The following is a 15,751-nucleotide window of genomic DNA, read 5'->3' as shown; positions in this document are numbered from 1 at the left end:
ACAGTGCTCATGGTGACATTTCCCATGGTAACAGAACTCAGGATGACAGTGTCCATGGTGACAGTGCCCATGGTGAGAGTGGCCATGTTGAAATTGCCCATGGTGACAGTGTTTATGGTGACACTGCCCATGGTGACTGTGCTCATGCTGGCGTTGAACAAGGTTGGAGTTCCCATGGTGAAATTCCTCATGGTGGCACTACCCATGATAATAGTGCTCATGGTGACAGTGTACATCATGAGAGTGCCCATGGTAACAATGCTCATGGTGAAACTGCCCATGGTGACAGTGCCCAAGGTGATATTCCCATGGTGACAGTGCTCATTTTGATAGTGCACACGGTGACAGTGCCCACAGTGACAGTGCTCACGGTGATAGTGTTAATGGAAATATTGCTCATGGTGACACGGCCCATGGTTATAGTGCTCACAGTGATAGTGCTCATGGTGACAGTTCCCAAGGTGACAGTGCCCACGGTGATAGTGCTCACGGTGACATTGCCCACGGTGACAGTGCTCATGGTGAGAGTTCGCATGGTGACAGTGCCCATGGTTACAGTGCTCATGGTCACACAACCCATGGTGACTGTGCTAAAGCTGGCGGTGTACATGGTTGGAGTTCCCATGGTGAAATTCCTCATGGTGGCACTGCCCATGATGATAGTGTTCATGGTGACAGTGTCCATGGTGACAGTGCCTATGGTGACAGTGTCCATTGTGATAGTGCTCTCGGTGATAGTGCCCTCAGTGACAGTTCTAATGGTGACAATTCCATGGTGACAGTGCCCATGATGACCGTGCTCATGGTGACAGTGCCCACGGTGACATTTCTCATGGTGAGAGTGCTCACGGTGACAGTGCCCTTGGTGATAGTCCCCATGGTAATAGTGGTCACGGTGACATGGCCCATGGTGATATTGTTCACGGTGACGCTGCCCATGGTGATAGTGCTCACGGTGACATTCCCATGGTTACAGTGCCCATGGTGATATTGCTCACGGTGACACTGCCCATGATGACAGTGCTCATGGTGACAATGCCCATTCTGACAATGCTCATAGTGACAGTGCTCACGGTGACAGTGCCCTTGATGATAGTACTCATGGTAATAGTGCTCACGGTGACAGTTCCCATGGTGACAGTGCTCACTGTGGCAGTGCCAATGGTTACAGTGCTCATGGTGGCAGTGTCCATGGTGGCAGTTCCCAAGATGACAGTGCTCATGGTGACATTTCCTATGGTAAGAGAGCTCATGATGACAGTGTCTATGGAGACAGTGCCCATGGTGACAGTGGCCATGTTGAAAGTGCCCATGGTGACACTGCTCATGGTGTCACTGCCCATGGTGACTATGCTCATGCTGGCTGTGTACATGCTTGGAGATCCCATGGTGAAATTCCTCACGGTGGCACTGCCCATAATGATAGTGCTCATGGTGACAATGTCCATGGTGACATTGCCTATGGTGACAGTTCCCATTGTGATAGTGCTCACGGTGATAGGGCCCACAGGGACAGTTCTAATGGTAACAGTTCCAATGGTGACAGTGCCCATGATGACAGTGCTTATGGTGACAGTGCCCACGGTGACAGTGCTCATGGTGACAGTGCTCATGGTGACAGTGCCCTTGGTGATAGTACCCATGGTAAAAGTGCTCATGGTGACATTGCCCATGGTGATATTGCTCATGGTGACACCGCCCATGGTGATAGTGCTCAAGGTGATAGTGCTCATGGTGACAGTTCCCATGGTTACAGTGCCCATGGTGACAGTGCTCATGCTGACAGTGCTCACGGTGACTATGCTCATGGTGACAGTGCTCACGGTGATAGTGCTCAAGGTTACAGTTCGCATGGTGACAGAGCCCATGTTGAAAGTGCCCATGGTGACACTGCTCATGGTGGCACTGCCCATGGTGACTGTGCTCATGCTGGCGGTGTACATGGTTGGAGTTCCGATGATGAAATTCCTCATGGTAGCACTGCCCATGATGATAGTGCTCACGGTGAAAGTGTCCAGGGTGACAGTGCCTACGGTGACAGTGCCCATTGTGATAGTGCTCATGGTGATAGTGCCCAAAGTGACAGTGCTCATTGTGACAGTTCCTATGGTGACAGTGCCCATGATGATAGTGCTCATGGTAAAAGTTCCCACTGTGATAGTGCTCACGGTGAAAGTGCTCATGGTGACAGTGCCCTTGGTGATAGTGCTCTTGGTGATAGTGCTCATGGTAATAGTGCACATGGTGACACTGCCCATGGTGACAGTGCCCATGGTGACACTGCTCATAGTGACATTTCCCATGGTGACAGTGCTCATGTTAACAGTGCCCATGGTGACAGTGACCATGGTGAGTGTGCCCATGGTGACAGTGTCCATGGTGACAGTGCTCACCTTGACAGTGCCTTTGGTGATAGTACCCATGTTAATATTGCTCACGGTTACAGTGCCCATGGTGATAGTGCTCATGGTGATAGTGCTCATGGTGACAGTTACCTTGGTGATAGTGCTCATGGTGATAGTGCTCATGGTGATAGTCCGCATGGTGACAGTGCCCATGTTGAAAGTCTCCATGAAGGCAGTGCTCATGGTGACACTGCCCATGGTGACTGTGCTCTTGCTGGCGGTGTACATGTTTGGAGTTCTCATGGTGAAATTCCTTATGGTGGCACTGCCCATGATGATAGTGTTCATGGTGACAATGTCCAAGGTGAGAGTGCCTATGGTGACAGTGCCCATTGTGATAGTGCTCACGGTGATAGTGTCCACAGTGACAGTGCTAATGGTGACAGTCGCCATGGTGACATTGCCCATGATGACAGTGCTCATGGTGACAGTGCCCATGGTGACATTGCTCATGATGACAGTGCTCACGATGACAATGCCCTTGGTGATATTACCCATGGTAATAGGGGTCACGGTGACAGTGCCCATGGTGATATTGCTCACGGTGACACTGCCCATGGTGATAGTGCTCACGGTGATAGTGCTCATGTTGACAGTTCCCATGTTTACAGTGCCCATGTTGACAGTGCTCATGGTGACAGTGCCCACGGTGACTATGCTCATGATGAAACTTCTCACGGTGATATTGCTCATGGTGACAGTGCTCATGGTGACAGTTCGCATGGTAGACATGGCGAAGTTGAAAGTGCCCATGGTGACAGTGCTCATGGTGACACTGCCCATGGTGACTGTGCTCATGCTGGCGGTGTACATGGTTGGAGTTCCGATGGTGAAATTCCTCATGGTAGCACTGCCCATGATGATAGTGCTCAGGGTGACAGTGTCCATGGTGACAGTGCCTATGGTGACAGTGCCCATTGTGATAGTGCTCATGGTGATAGTGCTCATGGTGATAGTGCTCATGGTGACACTGCCCATGGTGACTGTGCTCATGCTGGCGGTGTACATGGTTGGAGTTCCGATGGTGAAATTCCTCATGGTAGCACTGCCCATGATGATAGTGCTCAGGGTGACAGTGTCCATGGTGACAGTGCCTATGGTGACAGTGCCCATTGTGATAGTGCTCATGGTGATAGTGCCCACAGTGACAGTGCTCATGGTGACAGTTCCTATGGTGACACTGCCCATGATGACAGTGCTCATGTTGACAGTGCCCACGGTGACAGTGTTCACGGTGACAGTGCCCTTGGTGATAGTGCTCATGGTGATAGTGCTCATGGTGACAGTTCGCATGGTGATAGTGCCCATGTTGAATGTGCCCATGGTGACAGTACCCATGGTGACAGTGCCCATGGTGACAGTGCCCATTGTGACATTTCCCATGGTGACAGTGCTCATGGTGAGTGTTCTCATGGTGAGAGTGTTCATGTTGACATTGCCCATGGTGACTGTTCCCATGGTGACAGTTCCCATGGTGATAGTGCTCATGGTGACAGTGCTCATGGTGACCGTGCACACGCTGACAATGCCCACAGTGACAGTGCTCACGGTGATAGTGCTCATGGAGATAGTGCCCATTGTAATGGTGTTCACGGTGACAGTGCCCATGTTGGTATTGCTGACGGTGACACTGCCCATGGTGATAGTGGTCACGGTGATAGCGCTCATGGTGACACTGCCCTTGGTGATAGTGCTCATGGTGATAGTGCTCATGGTAATAATGCTCATGGTGACACTCCCCATGGTGACAGTGCCCATGGTGACACTGTCGATAGTGACATTTCTCATGGTGACAGTGCTCATGGTGAGAGTTCCCATGGTGACATTGCACATGGTGACAGTTCCCATGGTGACAGTGCTCACGGTGATAGTGCTCATGGTGACAGTGCTCATGGAGACATTTCCCATGGTGACAGTGCTCATGTTGACAGTCCCCATGGTGACTGTGCTCATGCTGGCGGTGTACATGGTTGGAGTTACAATGGTGAAATTCCTTATGGTGGCACTGCCCATAATGATCGTGCTCATGGTGACAGTGTCCATGGTGACAGCGCCCATGGTGACAGTGCCCATGGTGACATTTCCCATGGTGATAGTGCTCATGGTGAGAGTTCCCATGGTGACAGTGCTCATCGTGGCAGTGCCCATAGTGACCGTTCCCATGGTGACAGTTCCCATGGTGATAGGGCTCATGGTTACAGTGCTCATGGCGACAGTGAACACAGTGAGAGTGCCCGCAGTGACAGTGCTCATGGTGATAGTGCTCATGCTTATAGTGCCCACGGTGACAGTAGTCATGGTGAAAGTGTTCACGGTGATAGTGCTCACGGTGATAGTGCTCACAGTGACAGTGCCCTTAATGATAGTGCTCACGGTGATAGTGCTCGTGGTGACAGTTCCCATCGTGACAGTGCCCATGGTGACAGTGCGCATGGTGACAGTGCTCAGGGAGATAGTGCTCACAGTGATAGTGCTCACGGTGACAGTGCTCTGGGTGATTGTGCCCATGGTGACAGTGTCCCTGGTGAACGTTCTCATGGTGACAGTGCTCATGATGACAGTGCCTACGGTGGCAGTGCCAATGGTTACAGTGCTCATGGTGGCAGTGTCCGTGCTGGCAGTTCCTAAGATGACAGTGCTCATGGTGACAGTTCCCATGGTAATAGAGCTCATGATGACAGTGTCCTTTGTGATTGTGCGCATGGTGACAGTGTCCATGGTGACACAGCTCCTGGTGACTGTGCTCATGCTGGCGGTGTATATGCTTGGAGATCCCATGGTGAAATTCCTCACGGTGGCACTGCCCATAATGATAGTGCTCATGGTGACAATGTCCATGGTGACATTGCCTATGGTGACAGTTCCCATTGTGATAGTGCTCACGGTGATAGGGCCCACAGGGACAGTTCTAATGGTAACAGTTCCAATGGTGACAGTGCCCATGATGACAGTGCTTATGGTGACAGTGCCCACGGTGACAGTGCTCATGGTGACAGTGCTCATGGTGACAGTGCCCTTGGTGATAGTACCCATGGTAAAAGTGCTCATGGTGACATTGCCCATGGTGATATTGCTCATGGTGACACCGCCCATGGTGATAGTGCTCATGGTGATAGTGCTCATGGTGACAGTTCCCATGGTGACAGTGCCCATAGGGACAGTGCTCATGGTGACAGTTGCATTGGTGACAGTGCCCACGGTGACAGTGCTCATGGTGACAGAGCTCATGGTGACAGTGCCATTTATGATAGTGCTCATGGTGATAGTGCTCATAGTGATAGTGCTCATGGTGACAGTTCGCATGGTGACAGTGCCCATGTTGAAAGTGCCCATGGTGAGAGTGCTCATGGTGACACTGCCCATGGTGACAGTGCTCATGCTGGCGGTGTACATGGTTGGAGATGCCATGGTGAAATTCCTCATTGTGGCATTGCCCATGATGATAGTGCTCATGGTGACAGTGTCCATGGTAACAGTGCCCATGCTGAGAGCGCCCATGGTGACATTTCCCATGGTGACAGTGTTCATGGTAAGACTTACCATGGTGACACTGCTCATGTTCACAGTGCCCATGGTGACAGTGTCCATGGTCAACAGTGCCCATGGTGAGAGTGCCCATGGTGACAGTGCCCATGGTGACAGTGCTCATGGTGACAGTGCTCAAGGTGGCCATATCCATGGTGGGAATTCCCATGGTGAAAGTTCTCATGGTGGCAGTGCCCATGATGACAGTGCGCATTGTGACAGTGCACATGGTGAGAGTGCCCATGGTGACATTTCCCTTGGAGACAGTGCTTATGGTGAGAGTGGCCATGGTGACACTGGCCATGGTGACAGTGCTCATGGTGAGAGTTCCCATGGTGAAAGTGCTCATGTTGACAGTGCCCATGGTGACCGTTCCCATGGTGACAGTTCTCATGGTGATAGTGCTCATGGTGACAGTGCTCATGGGGACAGTGCACACGGTGACAGTGCCCACGGTGACAGTGCTCACGGTGATAGTGCTCATGGTGATATTGCCCATGGTAATAGTGCTCATGTTGACAGTGCCCATGGTGATATTGCTCATGGTGACACTACCCATGGTGATAGTGCTCACGGTGATAGTGCTCATGGTGACAGTTCCCATGGTGACAGTGCCCATAGTGACAGTGCTCATGGTGACAGTACCGACGGTGACAGTGCTCATGGTGACAGTGCTCAGGGTGAGAGTGCTCACGATGATAGTGCTCACGGTGACAGTTCCCTTGGTGATAGTGCCCATGGTGACACTGCCCATGGTGATATTGCTCACGGTGACACCGCCCATGGTAATAGTGCTCATGGTGATAGTTCTCACGTTGACAGTGCCTTTGGTGATAGTGCTAATGGTGACACTGCCCATGGTGACAGTTCACATGCTGATAGTGCCCATGTTGAAAGTTCCCACGGTGACAGTGCTCATGGTGATAATGCCCATGGTGACTGTGCTCATGCTGGTGGTGTACAGGGTTGGTGTTCCCATGTTGAAATTCCTCATGGTGGCACTGCCCATGATGATATTGTACATGGTAACAGTGTCCACGGTGACAGTGCCAATGGTGACAGTGCTCACGGTGACACTGCCCATGGTTACATTTCACAAGGTGACAGTGCCCATGTTGAAAGTGCTCATGGTGGCAGTGACCATGGTGACATTTCCCATGTTGACAGTGTCCATTGTGATAGTGCCCATGGTGACAGTGCCCATGGTGACAGTGCTCATGTTGACAGTGCCCATGGTGACAGTGCCCTTGGTGACAATACCCATAGTGACATTTCCAATTGTGACAGTCCTCATAGTGAGAGTTCCCATGGCGACAGTGCTGATGGATGACAGTGCTCATGTTGACAGTGCCCATGGGGACAATGCTGATGGATACAGTGTCCATGGTGATAGTGCTCCTCGGGACCGTGTAGATGGTTACAGTGCCCATGGTGACATTTTCCACAGTGACAGTGCCCATGGTGAGAGTGCCGATGGAGACAGTGTCCATAGTGACAGTTCCCATGGTGACACTTCCCATGGTGAACAGTGTCCATGGTGACATTTCCGATGGAGACAGTGCTCCTGGTGAGAGTTCCCATGCTGACAGTGCTCACGTTGACAGTGCCCATGGTGACAGTTCCCATGTTGACACTTCCCATGGTGATATTGCTCATGGTGACAATGCACATGGTGACATTGCCCACGGTGACAGTGCTCACGGTGATAGTGCTCATGGTAATAGTGCTCGTGTTGACACTACCGATGGTGACAGTGCACATGGTGACACTGCCCATAGTGACATTTCCCATGGTGACAGTGCTCATGGTGAGAGTTCCCATGGTGACAGTGCACATGGTGACAGTGCCCATGGTGATAGTGCTCACTGTGACAGTTCTCACTGTGGCAGTGCCAATGGTTACAGTACGCATGGTGACCTTTCCCATGGTGACAGTTCCCATGGTGATAGTGCTCACCGTGATAGTGCCAATGGTGACAGTTACCATGGGTACAGTGCCTATGGTGACAGTGCTCATGGTGACAGTGCCCACTGTGATATTGCTCAGGGTGGCAGTTCGCATGGTGACAGTGGCCATGATGACAGTGCTCATGGTGGCAATGCCCACAGTGACAGTGCTCATGGTGATAGTGCTCACGATGACAGTGCCTTTGGTGATAGTATCCATGGTAATAGTTCTCAATGTGACAGTGCCCATAGAGATAGTGCTCATGGTGATGGTGCTCATGGTAATAGTGCTCATGGTGACACTGCCCATGGTGACAGTGCCCATGGTGACACTGCCCATAGTGACATTTCCCATGGTGGCAGTGCTCATGGTGACAGTTCCCATGGTGACAGTGCTCATGGTGACAGTGCCCATGGTGACAGTGTCCATGGTGACAGTGCCTATGGTGAGAGTGCCCATGGTGACAGTGCCCATGGTGACAGTGTGCATGGTGACAGTGCTCATGTTGAAATTGCCCATGGTGAGAGTGCTCATGGTGAGAGTTTCCATGGTGACAATGTTCATGTTGACAATGCCCATGGAGACAGTGCTCATGTTGAAAACGCCCACGGTGACAGTGCTCATGGTTACAGTGCTCACAGTTACAGTGCCCATGGTGATAGTGCCCATAGTAATAGTGCTCACGGTGACAGCATCCATGTTGATATTGTTCATGGTGACACTACCCATGGTGATAGTGCTCATGGTGACAGTGCTCATGAAGACAGTTCCCATGGTTGCAGTGCCCATGGTGACATTGCCCACGGTGACAATGCTCATGGTGACAGTGCTCATGGTGATATTGCTCACGGTGATAGTGCTCACATTGACAATGCCCTTGGTGATAGTGCTCATGGTAATACTGCTCATGGTGATAGTGCTCATGGTGATAGTTCGTATGGTGACAGTGCCCATGTTGAAAGTCCCCATGATGGCAGTGCTCATGGTGACATTGCCCATGGTGACTGTGCTCATGCTGGCAGTGTACATGGTTGGAGTTCCCATGGTGAAATTCCTTATGGTGGCACTGCCCATGGTGACAGTGTTCATGGTGACAGTGTCCATGGTGACAGTGCCCATGATGACAGTGCTCATGGTGACAGTGCCCACGGTGACAGTGCTCATGGTGACAGTGCTCACGGTGACAGTGCCCTTGGTGATAATACCCATGTTAATAGTGCTCACAGTGACAGTGCCCATGGTGATTTTGCTCACGGTGACACTACCCATGGTGATAGTGCTCATGGTGATAGTGCTCATGGTGACAGTTCCCATGGTAACTGTGCCCATGGTGACAGTGCTCATGGCGACAGTGCCCACGGTGACTATGCTCATGGAGACAGTGCTCATGGTGATAGTGCTCATGGTGACAGTTCACATGGTGACAGAGCCCATGTTGAAAGTGCCCATGGTGACAGTGCTCATGGTGGCACTGCCCATGGTGACTGTGCTCATGCTTGCGGTGTACCTGGTTGGAATTCCGATGGTGAAATTCCTCATGGTAGCACTGCCCATAATGATAGTGCTCATGGTGACAGTGTCCAGGATGACAGTGCCTATGGTGACAGTGCCCATTGTGATAGTGCTCATAGTGACAGTGCCCACTGTGACAGTGCTCAATGTGACAGTGCTCACGGTGACAGTGCCCTTTGTGATAGTGCTCATGGTGATAGTGCTCATGGTGACAGTTCGCATGGTGGCAGTGCCCATGTTGAAATTGCCGATGGTGACAGTACCCATGGTGAGAGTGCTCATGGTGAAGGTTCCCACTGTGACAGTGCTCATGGTGACAGGGCTCCTGGTGACAGTGCCCTTAGTGATAGTGCTCATGGTGACAGTTCGCATGGTGATAGTGCTCATGTTGACATTGCCCATGGTGACCGTTCCCATGGTGACAGTACCCATGGTGATAGTGCTCATGGTGACAGTGCTCATGGGGACAGTGCACATGGTGACAATGCCCACGATGACAGTGCTCACGGTGATAGTGCTCAAGGTGAAAGTGCCCATTGTAATAGTGCTCACCGTGACATTGCCCATGCTGATATTGCTCAAGGTAACACTGCCCATGGTGATAGTGCTCACGGTGATAGTGCTCATGGTGACAATGCCCTTGGTGATAGTGCTCATGGTGATAGTGTTCATGGTAATAGTGCTCATGGAGACAGTGCTCACGGTGACAGTGCCCATGGTGACACTGCCCATAATGACATTTCCCATGGTGACAGTGCTCATGGTGAGAGTTCCCATGGTGACAGTGCTCACGGTGACAATGCTCACTGTGGCAGAGCCAATGGTTACAGTGCTCATGGTGGCAGTGTCCATGGTGGCAGTTCCCAAGATGACAGTGCTCATGGTGACATTTCCCATGGAAACAGAGCTCATGATGACAGTGTCCATGGTGACAGTGTACATGGTGACAGTGGCCATGTTGAAAGTGCCCATGGTGACAGTGCTCAAGCTGGCGGTATACATGGCTGGAGTTCCCATGGTGAAATTCCTCATGGTTGCCCTGCCCATGATGATAGTGCTCATGGTGACAGTGTCCATCATGAGAGTGCCCATGGTGACAGTGCTCATGATGACCCTGCCCATGGTGACAGTGCCCATGGTGACATTTCCCATGGTGACAGTGCCCATGTTGAAAGTGCTCATGGTGGCAGTGACCATGGTGACATTTCCCATGTTGACAGTGTCCATTGTGATAGTGCCCATGGTGACAGTGCCCATGGTGACAGTGCTCATGTTGACAGTGCCCATGGTGACAGTGCCCTTGGTGACAATACCCATAGTGACATTTCCAATTGTGACAGTCCTCATAGTGAGAGTTCCCATGGCGACAGTGCTGATGGATGACAGTGCTCATGTTGACAGTGCCCATGGGGACAATGCTGATGGATACAGTGTCCATGGTGATAGTGCTCCTCGGGACCGTGTAGATGGTTACAGTGCCCATGGTGACATTTTCCACAGTGACAGTGCCCATGGTGAGAGTGCCGATGGAGACAGTGTCCATAGTGACAGTTCCCATGGTGACACTTCCCATGGTGAACAGTGTCCATGGTGACATTTCCGATGGAGACAGTGCTCCTGGTGAGAGTTCCCATGCTGACAGTGCTCACGTTGACAGTGCCCATGGTGACAGTTCCCATGTTGACACTTCCCATGGTGATATTGCTCATGGTGACAATGCACATGGTGACATTGCCCACGGTGACAGTGCTCACGGTGATAGTGCTCATGGTAATAGTGCTCGTGTTGACACTACCGATGGTGACAGTGCACATGGTGACACTGCCCATAGTGACATTTCCCATGGTGACAGTGCTCATGGTGAGAGTTCCCATGGTGACAGTGCACATGGTGACAGTGCCCATGGTGATAGTGCTCACTGTGACAGTTCTCACTGTGGCAGTGCCAATGGTTACAGTACGCATGGTGACCTTTCCCATGGTGACAGTTCCCATGGTGATAGTGCTCACCGTGATAGTGCCAATGGTGACAGTTACCATGGGTACAGTGCCTATGGTGACAGTGCTCATGGTGACAGTGCCCACTGTGATATTGCTCAGGGTGGCAGTTCGCATGGTGACAGTGGCCATGATGACAGTGCTCATGGTGGCAATGCCCACAGTGACAGTGCTCATGGTGATAGTGCTCACGATGACAGTGCCTTTGGTGATAGTATCCATGGTAATAGTTCTCAATGTGACAGTGCCCATAGAGATAGTGCTCATGGTGATGGTGCTCATGGTAATAGTGCTCATGGTGACACTGCCCATGGTGACAGTGCCCATGGTGACACTGCCCATAGTGACATTTCCCATGGTGGCAGTGCTCATGGTGACAGTTCCCATGGTGACAGTGCTCATGGTGACAGTGCCCATGGTGACAGTGTCCATGGTGACAGTGCCTATGGTGAGAGTGCCCATGGTGACAGTGCCCATGGTGACAGTGTGCATGGTGACAGTGCTCATGTTGAAATTGCCCATGGTGAGAGTGCTCATGGTGAGAGTTTCCATGGTGACAATGTTCATGTTGACAATGCCCATGGAGACAGTGCTCATGTTGAAAACGCCCACGGTGACAGTGCTCATGGTTACAGTGCTCACAGTTACAGTGCCCATGGTGATAGTGCCCATAGTAATAGTGCTCACGGTGACAGCATCCATGTTGATATTGTTCATGGTGACACTACCCATGGTGATAGTGCTCATGGTGACAGTGCTCATGAAGACAGTTCCCATGGTTGCAGTGCCCATGGTGACATTGCCCACGGTGACAATGCTCATGGTGACAGTGCTCATGGTGATATTGCTCACGGTGATAGTGCTCACATTGACAATGCCCTTGGTGATAGTGCTCATGGTAATACTGCTCATGGTGATAGTGCTCATGGTGATAGTTCGTATGGTGACAGTGCCCATGTTGAAAGTCCCCATGATGGAAGTGCTCATGGTGACATTGCCCATGGTGACTGTGCTCATGCTGGCAGTGTACATGGTTGGAGTTCCCATGGTGAAATTCCTTATGGTGGCACTGCCCATGGTGACAGTGTTCATGGTGACAGTGTCCATGGTGACAGTGCCCATGATGACAGTGCTCATGGTGACAGTGCCCACGGTGACAGTGCTCATGGTGACAGTGCTCACGGTGACAGTGCCCTTGGTGATAATACCCATGTTAATAGTGCTCACAGTGACAGTGCCCATGGTGATTTTGCTCACGGTGACACTACCCATGGTGATAGTGCTCATGGTGATAGTGCTCATGGTGACAGTTCCCATGGTAACTGTGCCCATGGTGACAGTGCTCATGGCGACAGTGCCCACGGTGACTATGCTCATGGAGACAGTGCTCATGGTGATAGTGCTCATGGTGACAGTTCACATGGTGACAGAGCCCATGTTGAAAGTGCCCATGGTGACAGTGCTCATGGTGGCACTGCCCATGGTGACTGTGCTCATGCTTGCGGTGTACCTGGTTGGAATTCCGATGGTGAAATTCCTCATGGTAGCACTGCCCATAATGATAGTGCTCATGGTGACAGTGTCCATGATGACAGTGCTTATGGTGACAGTGCCCATTGTGATAGTGCTCATAGTGACAGTGCCCACTGTGACAGTGCTCAATGTGACAGTGCTCACGGTGACAGTGCCCTTTGTGATAGTGCTCATGGTGATAGTGCTCATGGTGACAGTTCGCATGGTGGCAGTGCCCATGTTGAAATTGCCGATGGTGACAGTACCCATGGTGAGAGTGCTCATGGTGAAGGTTCCCACTGTGACAGTGCTCATGGTGACAGGGCTCCTGGTGACAGTGCCCTTAGTGATAGTGCTCATGGTGACAGTTCGCATGGTGATAGTGCTCATGTTGACATTGCCCATGGTGACCGTTCCCATGGTGACAGTACCCATGGTGATAGTGCTCATGGTGACAGTGCTCATGGGGACAGTGCACATGGTGACAATGCCCACGATGACAGTGCTCACGGTGATAGTGCTCAAGGTGAAAGTGCCCATTGTAATAGTGCTCACCGTGACATTGCCCATGCTGATATTGCTCAAGGTAACACTGCCCATGGTGATAGTGCTCACGGTGATAGTGCTCATGGTGACAATGCCCTTGGTGATAGTGCTCATGGTGATAGTGTTCATGGTAATAGTGCTCATGGAGACAGTGCTCACGGTGACAGTGCCCATGGTGACACTGCCCATAATGACATTTCCCATGGTGACAGTGCTCATGGTGAGAGTTCCCATGGTGACAGTGCTCACGGTGACAATGCTCACTGTGGCAGAGCCAATGGTTACAGTGCTCATGGTGGCAGTGTCCATGGTGGCAGTTCCCAAGATGACAGTGCTCATGGTGACATTTCCCATGGAAACAGAGCTCATGATGACAGTGTCCATGGTGACAGTGTACATGGTGACAGTGGCCATGTTGAAAGTGCCCATGGTGACAGTGCTCAAGCTGGCGGTATACATGGCTGGAGTTCCCATGGTGAAATTCCTCATGGTTGCCCTGCCCATGATGATAGTGCTCATGGTGACAGTGTCCATCATGAGAGTGCCCATGGTGACAGTGCTCATGATGACCCTGCCCATGGTGACAGTGCCCATGGTGACATTTCCCATGGTGACAGTGCTCATGTTGACAGTGCACACGGTGACATTGCCCACGGTGACATTTCCCATGGTGACAGTGTTCATGGTGATATTGCTCACGGTCACAGGGCCCATGGTTATAGTCCTCACGGTGATAGTGCTCATGGTGACAGTTCCCATGGTGACAGTGCCCGCAGTGACTGTGCTCATGGTGACATTGCCCACGGTGACAGTGCTCATGGTGACAGTTCGCTTGGTGACACTGCCCATGGTGACTGTGCACATGGTGACACAGCCCATGGTGACTGTGCTAAAGCTGCCGATGTACATGGTTGGAGTTCCCATGGTGAAATTCCTCATGGTGGCACTGCCCATGATGATAGTGTTGATGGTGACAGTGTCCATGGTGACAGTGCCTATGGTGAGAGTGCCCATTGTGATAGTGGTCACGGTGACAGTGCCCTTCGTGATAGTATCCATGGTAATAGTGTTCACAGTGACACTGCCCATGGTGATAGTGCTCATGGTGACAGTGCTCATGGTGATAGTGTTCACGGTGATAGTGCTCATGGTGACAGTGCCCTTGGTGATAGTGCTCATGGTGATAGTGCTCATGGAGACATTTCACATGGTGACAGTGCTCATGTTGACAGTCCCCATGTTGACTGTGCTCATGCTGGCGGTGTACATGGTTGGTGTTACAATGGTGAAATTCCTTATGGTGGCACTGCCCATGATGATAGTGCTCATGGTGAAAGTGCCCATGGTGACAGTGTCCACGGTGACAGTGCCTATGGTGAGAGTGCCGATGTTGAAAGTGCCCATGGTGACAGTGCCCATGGTGACAGTGTCCATGGTGACAGTGCCTATGGTGAGAGTGCCCATGGTGACAGTGCCCATGGTGACGGTGCCCAAGGTGACAGTGCTCATGTTGACAGTGCCCACGATGACAATGCTCATGCTGAGAGTTTCCATGGTGACAGTGCTAACCTTAACAGTGTCCATGGTGACCGTTCCGGTGGTGACAGTTCCCATGGTGATAGTGCCCATGGTGACAGTGCTCATGGTGATAGTGCTCATGGTGACACGGCCCATGGTGAATGTGCTCATGCTGGCGGTGTACATGGTTGGAGTTCCCATGGTGAAATTCCTTATGGTGGCAATGCCCATGATGATAGTGCTCATGGTGAGAGTGTCCATGGTGACAATGCCTATGGTGACAGTGCCCATGGTGACATTTCCCATGGTGATAGTGCTCATGGTGAGAGTTCCCATGATGACAATGCTTATATTGACAATGCCCTTGGTGACAGTGCTCATCGTGACAGTGCCCACTGTGAAATTTCTCATGGTGACAGTGCTCACGGTGATAGTGCTCACGGTGATAGTGCTCACGCTGACAGTGCCCTTGGTGATAGTGCTCATGGTAATAGTGCTCACGGTGACGGTTCGCATGGTGACAGTGCCCATGATGAAAGTGCCCATGGTGGCAGTGCTCATTGTGACACTGCCCATGGTGAATGTGCTCATGCTGGCGTTGTACATGGTTGGAGTTCCCATGGTGAAATTCCTTATGGTGGCACTACCCATGATGATAGTGTTCATGGTGACAGTGTCCATGGTGACATTTCCCATGGTGACAGTGCTCATGGTGAGAGTTCTCATGTTGAGAGTGCTCAGGTTGACATTGCCCATGGTGACCCTTCCGATGGTGACAGTTCCCATGGT

This window comes from Balaenoptera ricei, chromosome 16 (genome assembly GCF_028023285.1).
Source record: "Balaenoptera ricei isolate mBalRic1 chromosome 16, mBalRic1.hap2, whole genome shotgun sequence".
Taxonomy (NCBI): Eukaryota; Metazoa; Chordata; class Mammalia; order Artiodactyla; family Balaenopteridae; genus Balaenoptera; species Balaenoptera ricei.
Note: the sequence above shows the minus strand (reverse complement) of the source record.